This window comes from Ambystoma mexicanum, chromosome 14 (genome assembly GCF_040938575.1).
Source record: "Ambystoma mexicanum isolate Mex_15411 chromosome 14, UKY_AmexF1_1, whole genome shotgun sequence".
Taxonomy (NCBI): Eukaryota; Metazoa; Chordata; class Amphibia; order Caudata; family Ambystomatidae; genus Ambystoma; species Ambystoma mexicanum.
The window spans coordinates 99,771,471-99,791,370 of NC_090940.1; the positions used below are offsets into that span (position 1 = coordinate 99,771,471).

At 48.9% G+C, this 19,900-nt stretch overlaps 1 protein-coding gene across 4 annotated transcripts in view; it reads left to right on the forward strand.

The window, feature by feature from the left end:
• SIPA1L1 (signal induced proliferation associated 1 like 1) overlaps window positions 1-19,900 on the forward strand; it is a 1,823,374-nt gene that overhangs the window by 1,190,888 nt on the left and 612,586 nt on the right. The gene's annotated exons all lie outside the window — the stretch shown is intronic.

The following is a 19,900-nucleotide window of genomic DNA, read 5'->3' on the forward strand; positions in this document are numbered from 1 at the left end:
AAAACAAGAAGCGATACAGTTGAGAACACAAATATATGAAGCGTTTAGAGCGGAGAAACTGGCCATCTCCCAGCTTAACCTCCATGCTGAATATGTTGGTAACCTTCATGACCATCAATCCGGCTTCAGAGCGGCCAGAAGCACGGAAACTGCTCTCCTGAACATCCGTGAGGACCTGCTCCTGAACCTCGATTCCAACACTCCCTGTGTTCTCATTCTGCTCGATCTCTCCTCTGCCTTCGACACTGTCAACCATTCCATCCTGCTCAACCGTCTCCGTGATAACCTGGGTATCACTGGTCAGGCTCTGGCATGGCTGACCTCTTTCCTTTCCAGTCGACCCTCCCAGGTCCAAATGGGCTCCTTCCTCTCCGACATCTTTTTCTCCACCTGTGGTGTCCCCCAGGGATCCAACCTCTCTCCCTGGCTTTTCAACCAGTATCTGGCACTCCTTGCCCACCGCATCGCCGCTCTCTGCCCCCACTTCCAGTGCTATGCGGACGATACCCAGCTCATTTTCAGGCTACCCTCGGCCTCCTCCTCTTCTTCCCTCATCTCCGACTGTCTGTCTGCTATCCAGGAATGGTGTGCCGCCAATGACCTCTGCCTTAACGCCAGCAAGACTGAGATTCTACTCATCGGCACACCCACTCCCTCCTTCCCTGCAGCCCTCTGGCCGGCCTCCCTTGGCCCCCTTCCTGCCCCTACCTGCAAGGCTAAAAACCTTGGGGTCATCTTCGACTCCACACTCTCCTTCTCTCCTCATATATCTGACGTCTCTAAGAAGTCACACTACCAGCTGCACCTCCTCAGAGGTATTCTTCCCTTCCGCTCCTTCCCCCAGAAGCTCACTGTCTCCCGAGCCCTGGTTCTCTCAAGGCTGGATTACTGTAACAGCCTCTATCTTAATCTGCCTGCCTCCACTCTCCGCCCTCTGCAACTTATCCAGAACAGAACTGCGAGACTTGTCCTCGGCCTCAAGCCCAGGGACCGTATCTCTCCAGGACTGAAATCTCTTCACTGGCTCCCAGTGGCTGCGAGGATTAAGTTCAAAACCCTCTGCATTGTCCACAAGGCCTTCTGGGGCCTGGGGCCTAAATACCTTCAACTCTCTCTTCCTAAATATCTTCCTTCACGAGCCCTTCGCTCATCCGTCTCCAACTCCCTCATGGTCAGCCGCTTCTCGAAGCAACGAGCTGGGGGTAGATCTCTCTCCGCAGCAGGGGCCTCCCTCTGGAACAGCCTTCCTGCCTCCCTGAAACTTGAGGAGAACCATCTCCGGTTCCGGAAGCACCTCAAAACCTTCCTCTTCGCTTCTGCCTTCTCTCTCCCTCTCCCCTGCTAAACCTGCTTAACTCCCCACTGAAATTCTGCACTAAACCTGCATCTTGGCCACTCTCAGCGACCTCGGTCCAGGGCCCAGCCACTCTCCACTTGCACTGCCTCCCTGGCTCCCCCTGCACTGTGGGACTGTCACTGTATCCCTACAGCCCCCTTCCTAGCACTTGCTCTGCACTTACCTCGCACTTGCCACCAGCTGGCCCTTTTATTTATTATTTATTATTTTATTACGCTACTTACCGTGTACTACACTTTCCCCCCCTCCTCCTCCCCCTGCACTTTCTCCTTTTCCCCTTACCTCTGCACTTGCCCGATCTGAATGACACCTGGCCTAGTAGGATCGTTTGTCTGTCTTCCCCTTGTTTCCCTCCCTCCCTGCCTCGTCGCGCCTTGAAACACTTGTGTATAGGCGCGTTACAAATACCATATCATATCATATCATATCATAGACTTAAAACTTTTGACTCTGTAAACAGAACGCATCTCTGGAAGAAACTAAATGCATGGGATTGTCCGAATAATATCCTGGAACCGATCAAACTATTATATTAGAACACTACCATAAGGGTCAGAATGTCGAAGGAAAGCGCACTCTCAGAGCAGATAAAGACAAGCAGAGGCCTAAAGCAGGGTTGCGCATTGGCGGCCACACTGTTCCATCTATACATCTCAGACTTGGAAACAAATATATAGACCACAGATTAATCCACCGAAACTAAACGACACTACCATAACATGTATCATGTATGCTGATGACATCGTAATACTGGCCAAAACACAGAGGGCTACATATCGCCTTGCAAAAACTACAGATTTACATGGCAAAAAACCAGCTCAAAGTAAACGTGAAGAAAACGAAAATTATGGCATTGATGAAGCAAAATAGAAAGAAAGGGGCAGCGGTGGCTTTCCACATAGGAAAGGAAAAAATTGAAGAAGTAAAAAAAGGTCTAATACCTTGGAGTATGGCTAGACAAATCCCCAACAGAGGCAGATATGATACGCTCCTCAAGGCCAAAGCACTATGACTAGCGCGATAAGCAAAAATTATACATCTGAAATATGGAAAGTTTTCGATGATTCCAGTAATATCGTTCTACAGACAAAAAAGTGATGACAATTCTTGCATATGGCGCAGAAGCTATGATAAATATAGAAATTACTACTTGGATACAAGTGGAAGGACAGTTTTGGAGGAAGGTTCTAAATCTGCCAGCTTCATTTCCAATGCCTCGCATTTGAGCTGAATTAGCGCTACAATCACAGCATTCCATCGTTGTCTGGAAACACATGGATCTATATAGGAAGATATCGAGCGATACGTATGCACCACCAATAGAAATACTACAAACAAAACCACAGGGAAACATGAACAACCCCTGGAAATATGGAAAAATACAATAGAAGCAAAATGTGAGGCTGAAGGTGTTTCGAGAGACATGCTCCTTAATAGACCACAAAGAGCGAAAAGGAGATTGATTGAAAACGACTGGATAAATACAACTGAGATCAGGTCGAAATACACACTGGATATCCCATGCAAACTGGACATCAGACCAATCAATAAAGTACCAGAATACCTAAAATCGTTTCCCTCAGGCTACACGTGAAATTATGGCAGCTAGGAGAACAATTTCTGATATGAAACATTTTGCATGTTCTGCGGTGATGGGGAATTCATTGAAAGCTTGCACCACATTATGATGCTATTCCCTGCACTCAGAAAAGAAACCTAGCCAGAGGATGGTTCATGCAGAACCCAATGGTATTCTCACCTGAAGATCAATGGGTATTAATATTAGCTCGAAAAGAGAAAAAAAAGATATATGCGGTAGTGGCATTCTGGAACAACATCCTGGAGAACGTGCAGAGTGGATAAGAAATAAGAACGAAAGAAGATAACGCGACAGGCCACTCAGTAATGGGCGCACGATTAAAAAATGTTTTAATAAGCAAAATGAAACACATGAAGTAACATTTGGGTAAATTGGCAAGATGAAAGGTTTGAAACGCAAACCAGAGCATTTTAACAAAAAATAAAAACAAAAAAAAAGTTTGACAGTCTGTGGCCAATTTAATATGCTTTTAGACGTCTACTGGACCCGTCTTGAGGACATTGTGTGGTAGCACAAAATATTTAATGTTGGCCAATGGATAGGGACACTTCACATACGCCAATCTAAAAACCAAAACTAAAAAACCGCAACCGAATTTATTACCCAGACACCCCCGCAAAGTCTGAAATGTGGGAAAAAAACAGCATTTTCTGAACATTTCACTCGGCTCACCCATCGAAACACGCCGCCAACACATGGCCTACCCTCCCGCGTTCCCACAGGTGTCCCGATGAAAGCGGTACCTCACATGTGTGGGTGCACCTACCTGGGTGCCAAGGGGAAAGCCTCAAACACAGGTAACCCAAGTCTGTTTTCACACTTGAATTTGACACTTTCTCCAGACAAGCGCAACATACAGATATGGGCCTCGGGTGTCCAAGCCACCAAGGAAAACAGGGAAACCCATGCATTTCCCAAAAGAGGACACACGTTGGAATCCAGAGAGGACTGCCTTGCGCAAATTGGCCCAGTTTTTATTAGCCACAATCCCGGACAAAGTGTGATATTTGGTGGGGAAAAAACACAATGTTAACTTTGTCTGGGGTTCTGGGTAATAAATTCTGGGCCGCTTTGCGCAAGTCAGACCTCTGTGCATTCCCACAGGTGTCCTCTTTTGGGAAATGCATGGGGTTCCCTGTTTTCCTTGCTGGCTTCGACACCCTAGGCCCAAATCTGTAGGTTTCCCACATGAACAAATTGTGCTGTGGCGAAAGGCTTGGGGTTACCAGCGGGTTAACCTTTTTCTTTTGCGCCCCCAGTAGGTGCACCCACACATGTGAGGTACCTTTTTCGTTGGGACACCTGAGGAAACGCGAGAAGGTATGACATTTGTTGCTGGCAATGTGGGGGTGACCCTCTACCCCCCACACCAAATACAGGGGGAAGGCATCTAATTCAGCCCTCCCTGGGGTCAGATGTCCCTTCCTAAAACCAGATATCTGCCCCCAGGGAGGGCTACAAGGGGTGCCCCCATTTCCCCGTGGGTTGAGGGGGAGAGGCCCACCCCCATTTCTGTAAAATAAATCCCTGGGGGCTAGTGCCCCCACCCACTCCCACCCAAAAGTCCCTTATTTTTATTTTTGCCCCCTTCCCTGGGGGCAGATGATCAGCCATCTGCCCCCAAGGTTTATTAGATATGTGCCCCCATGCTTTGGGGGCTGAGGGGAGGGCTGCTTACTGTAAGCAGCCCCCCCACACCCGCACCTCACAAACGTATCCCTGGTGGTCCAGTGGGCATTTCTGGTCACAGATGGATGCTTTGCGCTGATCCGTGACCAGCAATGCTTCAAAAAATGGTGTCTTTGGAAAGGGGAGAATCTCCCCTTTCCAACACCATTTTGTCTAAAATCTGTGGTGGTCTAGTGGGCCCCAGGGCCCTAAACCCCCTCCCACCTCCCTACAAATTATTTTATTTATTTTCTTCCCCTTCCCTGGGGGCTGATGATCAGCCATCTGCTCCCAGGGTTTATTAGATATGTGCCCCCATGCTTTGGGGGCCGGGGGGGGGGAGAGGGCTGCTTACTGTAAGCATCCCCGCTCCCCCACACGTCACTAACAAATCCATGGTGTCTAGTGCCCATTGCTGGTCACGGATCAAGCGCTTTGCGCCGATCTGTGACACAAGCAATGCTTCTAAAATGGTGTCTTTGGAAAGGGGAGAATCTCCCCTTTCCAAAGACACCATTTGTTCTACAATCCATGGTGGTCTAGTGGGCCCCAGGGCCCCAAACCCCTCCCACCTCCCTTCAAAATGTTTTTTTTTTATTTTCACCCCTAGGGGCAGATGGTCTCTGCCCCCATCGGTCTCCACAGCCATGGCGCCATGCTTTTGGGGCTTTGGGGAGAGGAGGCCGCTTACCTAGTAAGCAGCCCCCCTCCCCCGCTCCCAAAACAGATCCCTGGTGGTCTAGTCTGCATTGCTGCCCGCGGATCGAGCTCGCGCCCGACCGCGGGCAGCAATGCTGTCACACAAGGTATCGTTGGATGGGGAGGATCTCCCCTTTCCAATGATACCTGCCTCGATATCCGGCTTGAAATATAGCCGGAGATCGAGGCAGAGTAAGGTGAACACTCACCTGTTTTCACTGCGGCAGCCGAAAATTGCTGGCAGTGAATTTACTTTCAATTTCATGTCGGCGTGCGTCACGCACGCCGACATGGAATTGAAGGAAATCCAACCCCTGGACCATGTGAGGGTAGCTCCCCCTCACGTAGCCTGGGGGTTGGATTAGAGTTTTGCTCGATCCCTGCGGTTTCCACTGACGAGCAGCTCGGCGGTGGCACTTAAGGGGTTAAAAAAGAATGTTTTGGGCTGTGCAGTACTTACTTTGCGTCTTTGCTCAACTGGTGTTCTGTGTTCGAAACGCCAGGAAACTGAAAGCCGCGACCTCCTGCTTTTTTCAATTATATTCCGAAACTGGACCTGAGAGTTGATAGTCAAATGGCCCATTGCAGCCGCCATCTTGAAATAAAAAATGGGGGCATATCCGCAATATACTAATGCATTTTGTCAATTTTTACATGTACTTAAATGGTATATACATGTATAGTGAATGCTTGTATAGTTCTATCACTATTCCATACATTTACTCGAACTAACCCCTTAAATGAATGTCGCAAAAAATGTAACCTGATAGCTACGCCAGTTACTATGCAAGGACCAGTGTCATGATGAATGAGACATGACACTCGTTACACCCGAAATGGCATTAAATGAAGGAAGGGCCTCGTGTATGGATCACATATCGGTACTTTCTGTAATAAACCAGATGAAGGCTTCAAAAGATATTAACACAAGCAAATCATCATAGTGGGTACCGCAACTTATAACCATAAGAAATTTCAAAGGCCAGTATTATGGTGAGTGAAATATATAAATAAAGTGTATATATATATATAAAGTCATAAAGATGGAAACTTCAACAGATGTTTACATCAGCTACTCACCATAATGAATGCCACAGTTTATATTGACCATCTAATCTTACCCAAGGTGCACAAGTGTGGATGTCTAGTATGCGCACTGTTCTTAATGTGGTGATGGTGAACGGTGAAATGCCACCTTAGCACAAGGTGATCCCTCCGAAGGTTATTTATGCAAAAATATATTCCACTCAATACCAATATTTAGACCTGCCTGAACCGTGTTTAAATCATAGATCCATTTTTATTCCAGTTGTCTAAGTTTAAGATCTATATCTCCACCTCGCGGGTGGGCTGGTACAGTCTGGAATATGAACCATTCAATGTCATTTTCAGTGTGTTTGGCCTTAACTAAGTGGGCTACTAAGGGTTTATCGGCAATGGCGTTTTTAACACAGGAGCGATGCTCACAAATTCTTTGTTTAATGGGCCTTTTGGTCTTGCCGATGTACAACAATCCACATGGGCATTTAATTCCGTAGATAGCCCAGGATGTATTACAATTGGTGAATTTCAATGAAGACCAGATGCAGCCTTTTAGATTAACATATTTCAAGTTGTTTGTAAGTCGGTAGACTGAACAGTTACCACATTTAAAGTGTCCACTGACTGGTGGAAGATGCCATAAAGTGGTTTGTCTAGGATTTGGATTCTGCACCGAAACTTTGTATGTGTGAACCAATTTGTCACGCAGGTTTTGCATTCGTCTGAAAGCGAACCGTGGTTTGTTTAGAGAGAAGTCTTCAGTTTGTATAGTCGACCAGTTTTTCAGAATGCATCTACGAAGATCATTACTGATTGGAGAATAGGTAGACGCACATGTCACCTTGTCGTCTTGTGTCCTACACTTTCTCCAGACAGCTAGCTCCATTTGCATTCCGGGCTCTTTTCATTGACAATGTGCGCTGGGTAACCTCGTTCTTTCAATCTCATTGCACATTTTTCCTATTCTCAAAATCTTCTTTTGTTGTACAATTGCGCCTTATGCACAAAAACTGGCCAAAAGGCAAGTTTTTTCGAAGGGATTGGGGATGAAAAAGGTCAGTTGCCTTTTTATATAAAGCGGTCCCCAAACTGCCAGATGGTGTTCTATAGATTTCGAGATCTAGGAAGGCTATTTTATTGTGATCTCAATTCATAGTGAACTTAATACACAGATCTTGTGCATTGACCCAGGAGAGACATTCTCTCAAAGATGTCTCACTGCCATGCCGTAGAAGAAATACATCATCTGTATAGCGGTACCATGCTCCTACTTGAAAAAGTACCGGTTGGCATCCGTATAGACTGATTTCAACTCCCAATCGTTCATGAATAAGCTTGCTAGGTCTGGGGCAAATGTCGCACCCACACTCCCGTGTAGTTGTTGGTAAAAGACTCCTTCGACCATGAAAAAGTTATTCACAAGAGCTAATCTAATGCATTCGCAAATAAAGGCTGAAGGTACTGTTTAATCTGTCCGTTTTTCAAGATACAAGTGCATGATGTCAATACACCATAGTTGTGGAATACTACTATATAGAGATTCCACATCTAATGTGACTAAGATATCACTGGGGCCGATGTGGCGGTTGTTCACGATGATAATCATATTAGTGGTGTCTTGCACATACGATCTCATGGCAAGTACAAAAGGCCTTAGGAAAAAGTCAGTGTAGATTGACACTGGTTCAAGGAGAGAACCAATTGTGGCAACAATGGGGCACCCTGGTGGATTAATGGCGTCCTTATGAATTTTGGGAAGACAGTAGAAGGCTGGGATAGTGGGGTGGCTTCTGATGAGGTACGCCTTTTCATCCTAATCTGTCCAGCCTTCATTTAACGTGTGTTGCATAAGGCTGCCAATTTCATCCCAGATGGTGTTAGTGGGGTTCCCTGGCAGTATGTGAATTGTCCCAATCCATGGGCCAACATTAAATTTTTTTTGCTACCACACAATGTCCTGAAGACAGGTCCAGTACACGTCTAAAAGTGTATTAAATTGGCCACAGACCGTCAAACATTGTTGTGACTAGGACCTAGAAACATGATTGTCGACATAGTCAAGGACAACTAAATAATAAAATGAGGATACACTAAATGTTTGAAATATTTTCCTCACGTCCCTACTAACACCAGTATTCTTGTGATAAGGAGACTTTCTTTAACCCCATCAGGGGTTTATTGATGTTAGTCATCTCTGGTTGACTTCACAATGTTTGATGTTATTTTATGTGATGTTCTTTTTAACAAACATTTTTTGTACATGTGTATACATTAATTGAAATATGCAAGAATCTCTACTACTGTCTAAATATATTTCATGACAGTTTCATTTGGCGTTTTGGTGTCTTGTAAAGGTGGGAAGTTGTTGTGGATATCCATTTATATACATTGGTATTACCTGTCCTCTTCTACACAGCCCCCTAAAAAAGAGGACGAGATAGCTGTAGTTTTGTAAACTATCCAATTACTATCCAATACATGTCATCCTCTGTATGATTTGCTGCCACAAAATACTGAAAAATGGTGCTGAAAGATTTTTTCTCCTAATGTGCGAACAGTGCTCGTTGATGCACATGACAATCTTTCTTGTGGACCTACCCACGTAGATCTGTTCGCATGGACATCTATTAACCTATATCACATTTGAGGACTGACAGTTGGTGAATTGTCGTAGTTGCCAATGGAAATTTCCATGCGTAAATTCAGTTTTTAGATGCAAGGTGACATACACTGCAATTGCCGCAGGCGTGGTGACCCAACACTTGTTAGATTTTGTGATTCCACGTCGCTCGCAAAGTGTTTTGTGCAATGTTTTTAGCCCATTTGAGAGCAGATCAGGGCGGGCCAGTGGTGCATCCTGTACTAATGGCCAAATTCAAATGTTTGAGTTTTTAGAGTTGGGAAGTTTGTTGAGAAAAAGTAGTCACGCACACTATCCGTTCTGAATTGTTTCTCTTCACGTGGGCTTAGCAAATGTTCTCTTTGCATCCAGTGCGCTCTCTTGGCCAATTTCTTGATGAGTTTACGTGGGTATCCTCTTGACAATAATCTGTCACCCAAAATACTGGCCTGTTGCTCGAAGTCATTTATGGTTGTGCAGTTACATCGAAGACTTAAAATTTGACCATGAGGTAAATTGTCTTTTTGAATGGATTGTGTCCTCCAACGTATTCCACATCTTTGACATGTAATGTCCACAGCTGTGCACTTCGGAAACTTTTTTGGCAGAGGGCGTCCTGTGTTAATGGCGTTGGGTCCATGTCCCTCGTGGGCCTCCGTCGAGGACGACATCACAGGATGTTATAAATCGGACGCACGGCGCCTGTAGCCTTGGTTCCGTTTTTTCTGAAAACTTGTTAACTTCGTGAGACTCGACGCGCCTCGTGAGTTTTCTTCATTGAAGATGTCTTTCTTTTCGACCCCTCCGGTTTCAAGACCTGTCGGGACTGCAAGTCCAAGATGTCGCTCAACGACCTCCACCGCATTTATTTGTGGTGCCTTGGTGAGTCGCACGACACTGACGACTGCTCAAAATGGCAGTCGCTGACTGTAAAGGCCTAGAGGGAGCAGAAGGGGAAGCTACAGGTGGGTAGGGGCTCGAAGCCTGTTAAGTCCCGGACTTCCAAGTCCAAGGGGGTTTCTACCGATGACTTGAGGGGCGACTCTGTGTCGGAAGGACTCCCGGGGTGCTCGGTCCTGGAATCGCTCCCGGCACTCGTCTTCCTCGTCCCGGCACTCGTGGAAACGCTGTCACCGGGCGCCTTCCCCCCCCCCCCCCCTCCTCCTCGGAGGATGGTGCCTCGAGGAAGGTTACATGCCCTACGAAGTGCTCGACTCTGGAGAATGGGCTGCGTTCAAGAAATCTATGATGACGATTTTTCTATTGCAAGGCACAGGTCCGGCCGAGCCTTCTGACGAAGCCGACCTGGACCGGTCTTGGTCTGTGGCTCGCACGCCTTCGTGCTCGGGTTCACGGCACGACACACATCGGGAGCCGTCTAGGTCCCGTATGGACAAGGTTGCGAAACGTCGCAAGAGACGTGTCTCTAGGTCTTGGTCCTCGTCCCCAGCGAGACTGCAGTAACCTATTGAAGGCTCATGGCCGGCGTCAAATTGTTCAGCGCCATGTCCGTCCGATTCGGACGTCGGTGGCTTGCCGTCGTACCAGCCCATGGTGCAGTCGGCCCCTGTGTCGGCGCCGAAACCTTTGGCGATCTCGGCGGTGAGGTTGTCGGTGCCGCCGAAGCCTTCAACGATCTCGACGTCCAGGTTGTCGACGTTCTCGACGTCTAAGCCTTCAGCACTATCGGCGCCTTTGGGAATTTTTTCTCGGAATTTGCCATTGGAGTACCCAGACATTGTGGATCCTCCTAGAAAGGCTACTTCGAAGTCGGTGAGGCCGGTTTCGGCCTCCAGGACCTCTTCTGTCTCCAGGCCTGGGTTTCAACCCCCTCTGGATGAGATTTTTGAAGAGGAGGAAAGGTCTGAGGTTGAGGAACCCGGTGACCTGGATGATGCACCGATGTTTTCTGGGGACAGTCAGTTGGAGGAGTTGACAGACCCTCCATGATGCAAGTGGACTGGACACTTCCCCGGAAGTGGAGTTTGGTAGACCTGAGCCTCATGCAGAGTCGTCTTATAGGAGACTCATGGCACGTGTCTTGGAATATCGGGGCTGGTCTAGTCCTCCAGAAGGTTTTGTGCAAGATGATCTGACGGACATCTTGGATCAAGGTCCATCCTCTGACCCTGTTTTGCCATTTCATTCTATCTTGCAGAAAAGGGTGGCAGCTGCTTGGCAGTCCCCGGAATCTTTTCTGGCGGTGAATAAAAATCTTACTAAGAAATATCGCCCATCCGTTAGCGACCCCAGCTATTTGTCTACTCACCCCACTCCTGAGAGTTTGGTGGTTCAGGCGGCTACGGCCACCTCGAGGCAGGCGGTGTACCCTACCATCCCTCCAGATAGGGACGACAAGCGCTTCGACGGTTGGGCATGGAAGGGGTTTTCCGCCGGGAGCATGGCCTTGAAATTGGCCAACTCCACGTGTGCCTTGGCAAGGTTTACACACCCTCTGTGGTCTTGTGTTGCTTTTGTGGCTGAGCGTCTACCCAAGGGGGAAGAAAGGGATGGTTTCCTTGCTATCGTGCAGGATGGCAAGGATGCCATGTGTGAGGCCCTTCAGTCTGGTTTGGATACGGTGAGCCGGTCCATGGCTGCGAGCACTATTATATGCAGATTTGCGTGGTTGCGGTTTGCTCCAGATGTGCAAGCCTGTCTTCTGAACATGCCCTTTGATGGCGCACATTTATTTGGCAGCAAGGCTGACGAGAGCCTTGAGAGGTTGCATACCTCAAAAACTGCGGCAAAGTCTTTAAGCGCAGCAGTGCATCAACATCCGCCTTTTCGTCCTAGGGAACAGCAGTGGAGGGGAGGTTCCTTTCGTTTCTACTCCTCCTTTGGTAGAACGAGAGGGGCCGCCAGTCATAGGTTCCAGCAAAAAAGTATCAGTGGTTGTTGGGGAAATCGTGGTGCCAAAGCCGCTCAGGCAGCTGCCTCTTTGCCTTCAGGCACTGCCGCAGCCGCTGCTTCCAAACAATCGTGAGGCCATGTCCCATGGTTGGCCGGTTGTGGGCAGAGTGTCTCAGCATCTCGAAGAATGGCGGGCCATTACTTCCGATGCGTGGGATCTGGATACCATAGCCCACGGCTACTGCCTTCCCTTCCTTTAGCGGCCTCACGACAATCCCCCGGGGAAACACTCTTTGAAGAGTCCGGATTCGCTCCTTGCACAGGAAATCTTGTCCCGTCTGGCGAAAGGTGCCATAGAACTGGTGCCTGTAGCGGAGAGGAACAAGGGTTGGTATTCCCCTTATTTTTTGATCCCAAAGAAAGACCGGGGATTGAGACCCATCATGGACTTGCGTTGGTTGAACAAACTTCTCATGAAGGACAAGTTAAAGATGGTCACTCTTTCTTAAGTCCTCCAGGCCCTTCAACTTCAGGATTGGTTGGTGTCTCTGTACCTCAAGGGTGCTTATTTTCATGTGCCAATTCATCCCACGCACAGAGTACCTGCGGCTGGCGACTCCCACTTTCAGTTTTGGGTCCTGCCGTTCGGATTGACCTCTGCCTCGAGGGTCTTTTCTCCAAGCTCATGGTGGTGGTAGCAGTGTTCCTCAGGCGAGGGGGGAGGGGGAAATTCACGTCTACCCCTACCTGGACGACTGGCTGATCCAGGCGTCCTCTCCCGAGCTAGCTTTGGACCATCTTGGTGTCACCTGCCGCACCCTCCATAAGCTGGGCTTCTCCCTGAATTTAAAGAAGTCGCAATTGACACCTTCCCCACAGCTCCAGTACATCGGAGCTGTGTTGGACACGTCCTTGGAACTGTTCGCCTCCCAAGGTAAGGGCTCATCACATTGTGCAGATGGTGGACAAGTTTCAACATGCCCAGAGTCTCCCGTCTTTCGAGTTCTTAAGGTTGCTCGGCCTCATGGCTTCCTGGGGCCAGAGGCCAGGCTGCGGATGAGAGCCCTGCAATGGGTCCTCAAGAAGCAGTGGTCGCAGTTCTCCGGCAGGATGACGGATCCTATTCAGATCCCACGATCTTGTCTCCCAGGACCTTCTGTAGTGGGTGAACGAAGGGAACCTGATGAAGGGGGAAGAGGTTTGGCAACTGTGGCCAGAGGTGACTAGTGACGGACGCTTCCCTCACAGGATGGGGCACTCATGCCAAGAAATTGACCGCCAGCGGTCATTGGTCTCTGTCAGAGTCCAGACTCCACATCAATCTGTTAGAGCTGCGAGCCTTCAGGCTGGCCCTGAAGGCTTTTCTGCCCTCGGTACGGGGGAAAAGTGTCTTGGTCATGACGGACAACACAATGGCCATGCATTACCTCAACAAAAAAGGGGGGGCAGGGTCACTCCCGTTGTGCAGAGAGGCAATGCAGCTCTGGTTCTGGGCCATCCAGTAGGACATTTCCATCTATGCAGTACATCTGGCCAGCGAAAAAAATGCTGCGGCGAACGCTCTGAGCAGGCAGAGCACAGTCTCTCATGAGTGGGAGTTGTCTCAGGAAGTCCTTCAGGAGATCTTCGCCCTTTGTGGAACCCCACAAGTGGATCTCTTTGCCACCAGTGTCAACCGGAAGTGCGAGAGACTCTGCTCAAGGGAATTTCCTACCCGTACCTTCTGGAAATGTCCATCTGCCCTCCACACAGTCTACCCCCCCCCCCAAAGAGGATCTGCTCTCGCGCGTGCGCGGGGGGGGTGTGTCAGGTTCACCATCCAGAGGTCAAGACTCTCAACCTTCACACTTGGTATCTGAAAGGTTGAGGTATAAGGATTGGTACCTCCCGGATGACGTGATGGAGGTGTTGCTTTCGTCTTGGCGGTGCTGTCTATCCTTAAGTGCTTGTCTGAAGAATGTTCTTACTTTATAGATTCCTTTGATTTCTCTGTTTCTTAAAGGAATGACTAATTTATTCCCGCTGTCCCCTTTCCAGTTGCCAGTTTGGGATTTGAGTTTGGCTTTGAGATTGCTCATGGGTGCTCCGTTTGAACCTTTGCACTCTTGTCCTTTGAGATTACTGTCTTTCAAGACTGCGTTCTTGGTTGCGGTTACTTCCGCTTGCAGAGTGAGTGAATTGCGGGCACTTTCAGCTAAGCCAGCCTTTACTGTGTTTCACAAGGACAGGGTTGTACTGCAAGTATGTCCTTCTTTTCTACCTAAGGTAGTCTCTGAATATCATTTGAGTCAAAAGGTGGTTCTTCCATCCTTCTACCCTCCTCCTCATACTGGTAAGTAAGAGGTGCATCTCCATTGGTTAGATCCTAGGAGATCTCTTAGCTTTTTTATTTCGGGGATGTCCAGGGCCAGAATGGACGATCAACTCTTTGTAGGATATGCTGGACACTGATTACCAAACAGACCTTGACCAGGTGAATTATCCTTACCATTACATGAATTAGACGACATCGACGCAAGACGCCCTCTGCCGAAAAAGGTTCAGAAGTGCACAGCTGTGGACATCGCATGTCAAAGATGTGGAATGCATTGGAGGAACATCCAGTCGAAAGAAAGTTACCAGTTGGTAAGTAACTTGTTCTTTGGGAGTGTGGATGCTGTCTAGAGCATTCCAACCAGGTGTTTTGGTCGGTTTATGGTAAAGTGAGGTATAGATGTGACCCTCATGGTAAGATATGACCAGATCCAAAAAGGGTAGGCGATGATTTTCTGAGTGGCAGGTGAAAGTGAGATTGCTGTTACACTGCTTTATCCAAATGATAAATTCATCCAACTGTTCTTTGGTACCTTGCCAGACAAAGAAAATATCTATATTTCTCCAACATTGGATCTTTCATGGATTCACATGCTTAGAATATTCCCCGTCGTCAGACTGCGACCCCTCGGTACACATATATAGCCTGTTCCTATAGGAAAACTTCCGACATGTTTGTGTCCTATTTACATCCTTTTAGGACCCGCCTAAGCATGCTCCGTAGGCCGTCCCAGTATAAGAGGCCCCCCCCCGCAGCTCCCCTTCAGATTTCAACCGTCTCCAAAGTAGTGGGATCTCCTTGCGTTGTCTTACTATTTTGTACAAGGTTGCATTACTGGAATTTGAGTAAGGAAAATGTCCTCCGCGTCAGGAAAAGCGCTGTTCCGTCCATGCGCGACATGCGGCTTGAAAAAAGTTTACGAGGGGGACGGACATATGTATTGTATATATTGCCTCCACCCTCATCATTCGGCGGATAACTGCGACATATGCAAAGGGTTTTCTCAAAAAACCATCAAAGACCGGAGTGGCATGGCTGAATGATGGAGCGGGGGCATACCCCCCTTCGGAGGTAGGCTCCACACAATCGGTGAAAACATCACGCCGCGCTACCTTGTCGGAACCACCGGCGATGAAATCTCGACCGACGGAAAAAAAGTCGTCTGGAAGTCACTCAACTAGAGACTCCTCGTCAAAGAAATCATCTTCATCAAAAAAGCATGAAAAGGAAATCCTCCTTGGGCGATCATCATAGATCGACCACGAGTCGAGAGTCGAGTAAAAGCAAGCCGTGTGGAAAAGACGGGACCGCCAAAACCACCTGCTAAGGCGGTCCAGTCATCAGCCTCCACCCTGCCACTTACGCAGGTGGCATCCACCGTCCCACCGACAACGGCGTCGATGATGGCCTCGTCGATGGGGGTTCTACAGGAGGCCTGGAGGCCTGAAGTTTTTGATCCGATCCCCCCCGGATACTTTACTACAAGAACAGGCTGTGTCGCTGTCCTCGGAGGACGAGCATGAGAGAATAGCTGGCCCAGCAGACCTAGGGCTACGAGTGGCTGACAAGTCGTCGACGAGGGGATCCGTTATACCGGTATCTGCCCCTCTTCTCAATCCTCAATCTGTTTTGTCGTTGGAAATTCTGTCCACGCTTCAGTCTTTGTTAGTCGTTGGACCAGAGACTGCCTCAGGCAAACCTGCCACAGTCACCCGTCGACGAGCCGGCCCCGTCCCGTCAACCGACGCACCTACGCACGCCAATCTCAGCACTGGCACAAGAGGAAGGTGAGCTGCCAGATTCGGAGTCTGACAGGGGAGCCATGTCGGATATCTCATCATCCCCCTCCAGGGATCCAACCTGGGAGTCAGAGGTGGAGTTGGAAACCCCTAGAAGCCCACCTCACCCGTCTCCTACGGGCGACATTGCGTCATTCCATTCTATGATGGAGAAGGCATGCAAAGAATTTGGTTTGTCCCAGGAAGAACAGAAAAAGGACTGTTTTTTTTTTTTGTTCGACCACATGGGTAAGAGAAGGAGGTCTGTGTTCTCGATACCAATACTAGACCATGTGTGGAAGGAGGGGTTGCAGACAATGCGTCACCCGTTTTCAGAGCCGGCAGTGAAAGGACGCCTGGAAAAAAAGTTTAAGGCTCCAGAGTCTACCCCCAAGTGTTTATCCTCCCAACCAACGCCAGACTCGGTGGTGTCGGCGGCAGCGGCGAGGAAGGCGAAGGCCCAGCACAAGTGCATGACTCTGCCTGAAAACGAAGCGAGACGCCAGGATGCCTTTGTCTAAAAAGTGCTATCCGTGGGAGCGACCACAGTAAAGGCCGCAAACTCTCTGGCAATTGTAGCCAGATACGATAGGGAGATGTGGCACAGGCTAGCTCCGTTGCTTGTTCATCTTCTGGAAGAGCATAGGTAGGCAGCGATGTTACTTGTCCGAGAGGGTGAGGAAGCCTCAAATCACGCAATAAACTTTGCGGTGGACCTCGCTGAGTCAGGCTTCAAGCAAGTCAATAATGGGGTCGTATTACGACGACAGTCATGGCTTAAGTGTACCTACTTCAGGCCAGAAGTACAATACAAAGTTTTAGATATGCCCTTTGAGGGAGACCTTCTTTTCGGTGAGAAGGTAGACGAAGCCCTAAAGGGAATGAAAGAGGACTCGGACACGGCACGTTCATTGGGTACCCTCCAGAGTGGCCGAAGCTACAAGTCTTTTCGTCCCTTTAGAGGAGCTTCAGGTAACTCAAGATTCTCTGCGTCTGGAGACAGATCCTTTGGCAGATCGGCTTACCCCTCCTAGGGATACAGACGTGCCTCCCAAACGGCAAACCGTCGCCGGAACTTCCAGACTTCCAGGAAAAGACCATCATATCCATCGTCGTCGAGAGACAAGCAAAATAAAGATCAGCAGTGACATACAACACACCTTTCTGGGGGGAAGAGTGTCAGCATATGTCGACGAATGGGAACGAATAACGACGGATCAATGGGTACTGGATACTATAAGAAACGGACACTCTCTACAATTCAAACACAGCCCTCCGCACATTCCACTTGCGTTCACCGCTCATTCCCATCTGAAGATACTGCAGCAAGAGGTAAAACTCATGTTAGCAAAGGGCGTGATAGAATTAGTTCCAACATCACAGAGAGGTCAAGGAGTCTACTCAAGATATTTCGTCGTAAAAAAGCCGAACGGCAAATGGCGTTCCATTTTAGACTTACGCGATCTCAAGTCTTTAAAGAGCCTAAAATTCAAGATGCTCACTCTGCAGGAAGTGATCCGCGCCGTTCAAGAGGGGGATTTTCTAGCATCCCTGGATTTACAGGACGCGTATTTCCATATTCCAATGTGTCGGAAACACAGGAAATTCCTAAGATTTGTAATAGGGCGGACTCGCTACCAGTTCACGGTTCTTCCTTTTGGGCTCAAGACCTCCCCCAGAACGTTCACGAAATGCCTGGCTCCAGTAGCGGCCTGGCTAAGGAAGCAAGGCCACCATGTATACCCATACCTCGACGACTGGCTGGTAAGGGGATCCTCCCCAGCGTCAACCAACACAAGTTTACAAGCCACCATGCAGCTTCAACAACAGCTGGGATTCGCCATAAACTTCGAAAAATCCTCTCTGCGGCCATCAAGAACGCTGGTATTCCTGGGGGCACAGTTGGGGCTAGTAAAACCTTCTCTCGACAGGACATCAAGACTCAATCAACAAGCGTGCCGACTACGGCGGAACACCAGGATCTCAGTGAGAAAATACGTTTCGGTCCTAGGGGCCATGGCATCCTGCATCCATCTGGTGGAAAACTGTCGCCTATTCATGAGGCCAGTCCAAGAATTCCTCGTGGACCGATGGACGCAGGCTCAAGGATCGTGGTCAGACAAGATAACCATCGACGACAAGCTGCTTCGGACCCTTCAGTGGTGGCAGAGTTTCCACAATCTGAACAACGGTGTACCCCTACAGGAGCCGGAGTTTCAGCAAACCATAGTCACGGATGCGTCCCTAACCGGATGGGGAGCTCACATGGGTGCTCTCCAAACGCAAGGTCGCTGGTCTCCAATGGAGTCACTCCTACACATAAACGTGTTAGAGCTCAGAGCAGTACGATGGGCCTTGAAGGCATTCCTACCACACATCAAGGGTTCGCGAATACGAGTACTGACCGACAATACAACCGCCATGTTTTATCTGAGGAAACAAGGAGGGACGCGATCAAGAACTCTTTCCATAGAAGCCCAGAAAACATGGCATTGGGCATTAAAGCACGAAATTTCCATCGTGGCTCATCACCTCTCAGGAGTGAGGAACTCCCAGGCAGACTCCCTCAGCAGAAGCATGGCCCAGATACACGAGTGGGAAATGGACACAGTTCACCTGATGAAAGTGTTCGAGAAATGGGGCCACCCCCCTCTGGACGCCTTTGCGACCAAAGACAACAAGAAATGCGAGCAATTCGCAAGCAGATGGCCTCAAGAGGGTTCCATGGGGGAGGCATTCTCCTTCCCATGGACGGACATGTTCCTTTATGCTTTTCCCCCGTTCCCCCTCATACGGAGGACAATACAGTGCATACGCAGATACAATTGCCAGGTAATTCTAGTGACACCACACTGGCCAAGGCAACCGTGGTTCTCCGACCTGCTTCACCTGTTGCTGGAACATCCCATAGCGTTTCCGAAAGTCCCGAACCTACTATCCCGGGACAAAGGCACGGTGTGGCATCACGACCCGGACAGTCTCAACCTTACAGCCTGGCTCCTGACTTTTCGGAGTTCGGTGCTTCAGACGTTTCGGAGGATTGTCAAAAAATTCTGCAGGCGGCTAGAGCCCCTTCTACAAACAAATCTTACTCCTATAAGTGGCGGAGGTTCTGTGAATGGTGTAGAGGACAACAAGGCCTACAACCGTTGTTGGTGACGCCGGAATAAGTTCTACCTTACCTGCTCCTCTTGGCGGAGAGGGGATTATCCTTCACATCGATAAAGGTGCACCTGGCGGCCATCTCGAGGGTCACAAGGAAGAGGCAGTCGTCTCCTCTGTTTGGCGACAGACTTGTGAAACACTTCATGAGGGGTTTATTTCGAGTTTTTCCCCCGGTAAAACGTTTCCCCCCGACTTGGAGTCTCAACACAGTGTTGGCAGGCTTAATGAAATCGCCTTTTGAGCCTATGGCCACGTCCGACATAAAATTAATTTCGTGGAAGTTGGCATTCTTGATTGCTATCACATCAGCTAGGAGAATCTCGGAACTGCAAGCGCTGGTCGTAGACCCGCCATACCTAAGATTCTTTAAGGACAAAGTAGTCCTGGCAACTAATCCTATGTTCGTCCCAAAAGTTCTGACAGTGTATCACAAACACTCGTCCATTGTTCTCCCTACTTTCTTCGCCACACCATCATCGGCAGCAGAAAAAGCTCTTCATACCCTGGACGTTAAGAGGGCTCTGAAATTTTACCTACATCGTACACAGGAACTCAGGTCTACTTGACAACTGTTCGTCGCATGTGGTCCGTCGACGAGAGGAAAAGCAATCTCTAAACAAGGATTGGCTCGATGGGTCTCATCGACGATTGCGTTTTGTCACTCTAAGGCCGGAAGGCCACTGCAAGGACATCCTAGAGCCCATTCTACAAGATCGATGTCCTCCTCAACAGCTTTATTGGCATGAATTCCGCTGACGGACATATGCCAAGCTGCGGCATGGTCAGTGCCCCACACGTTTACCCG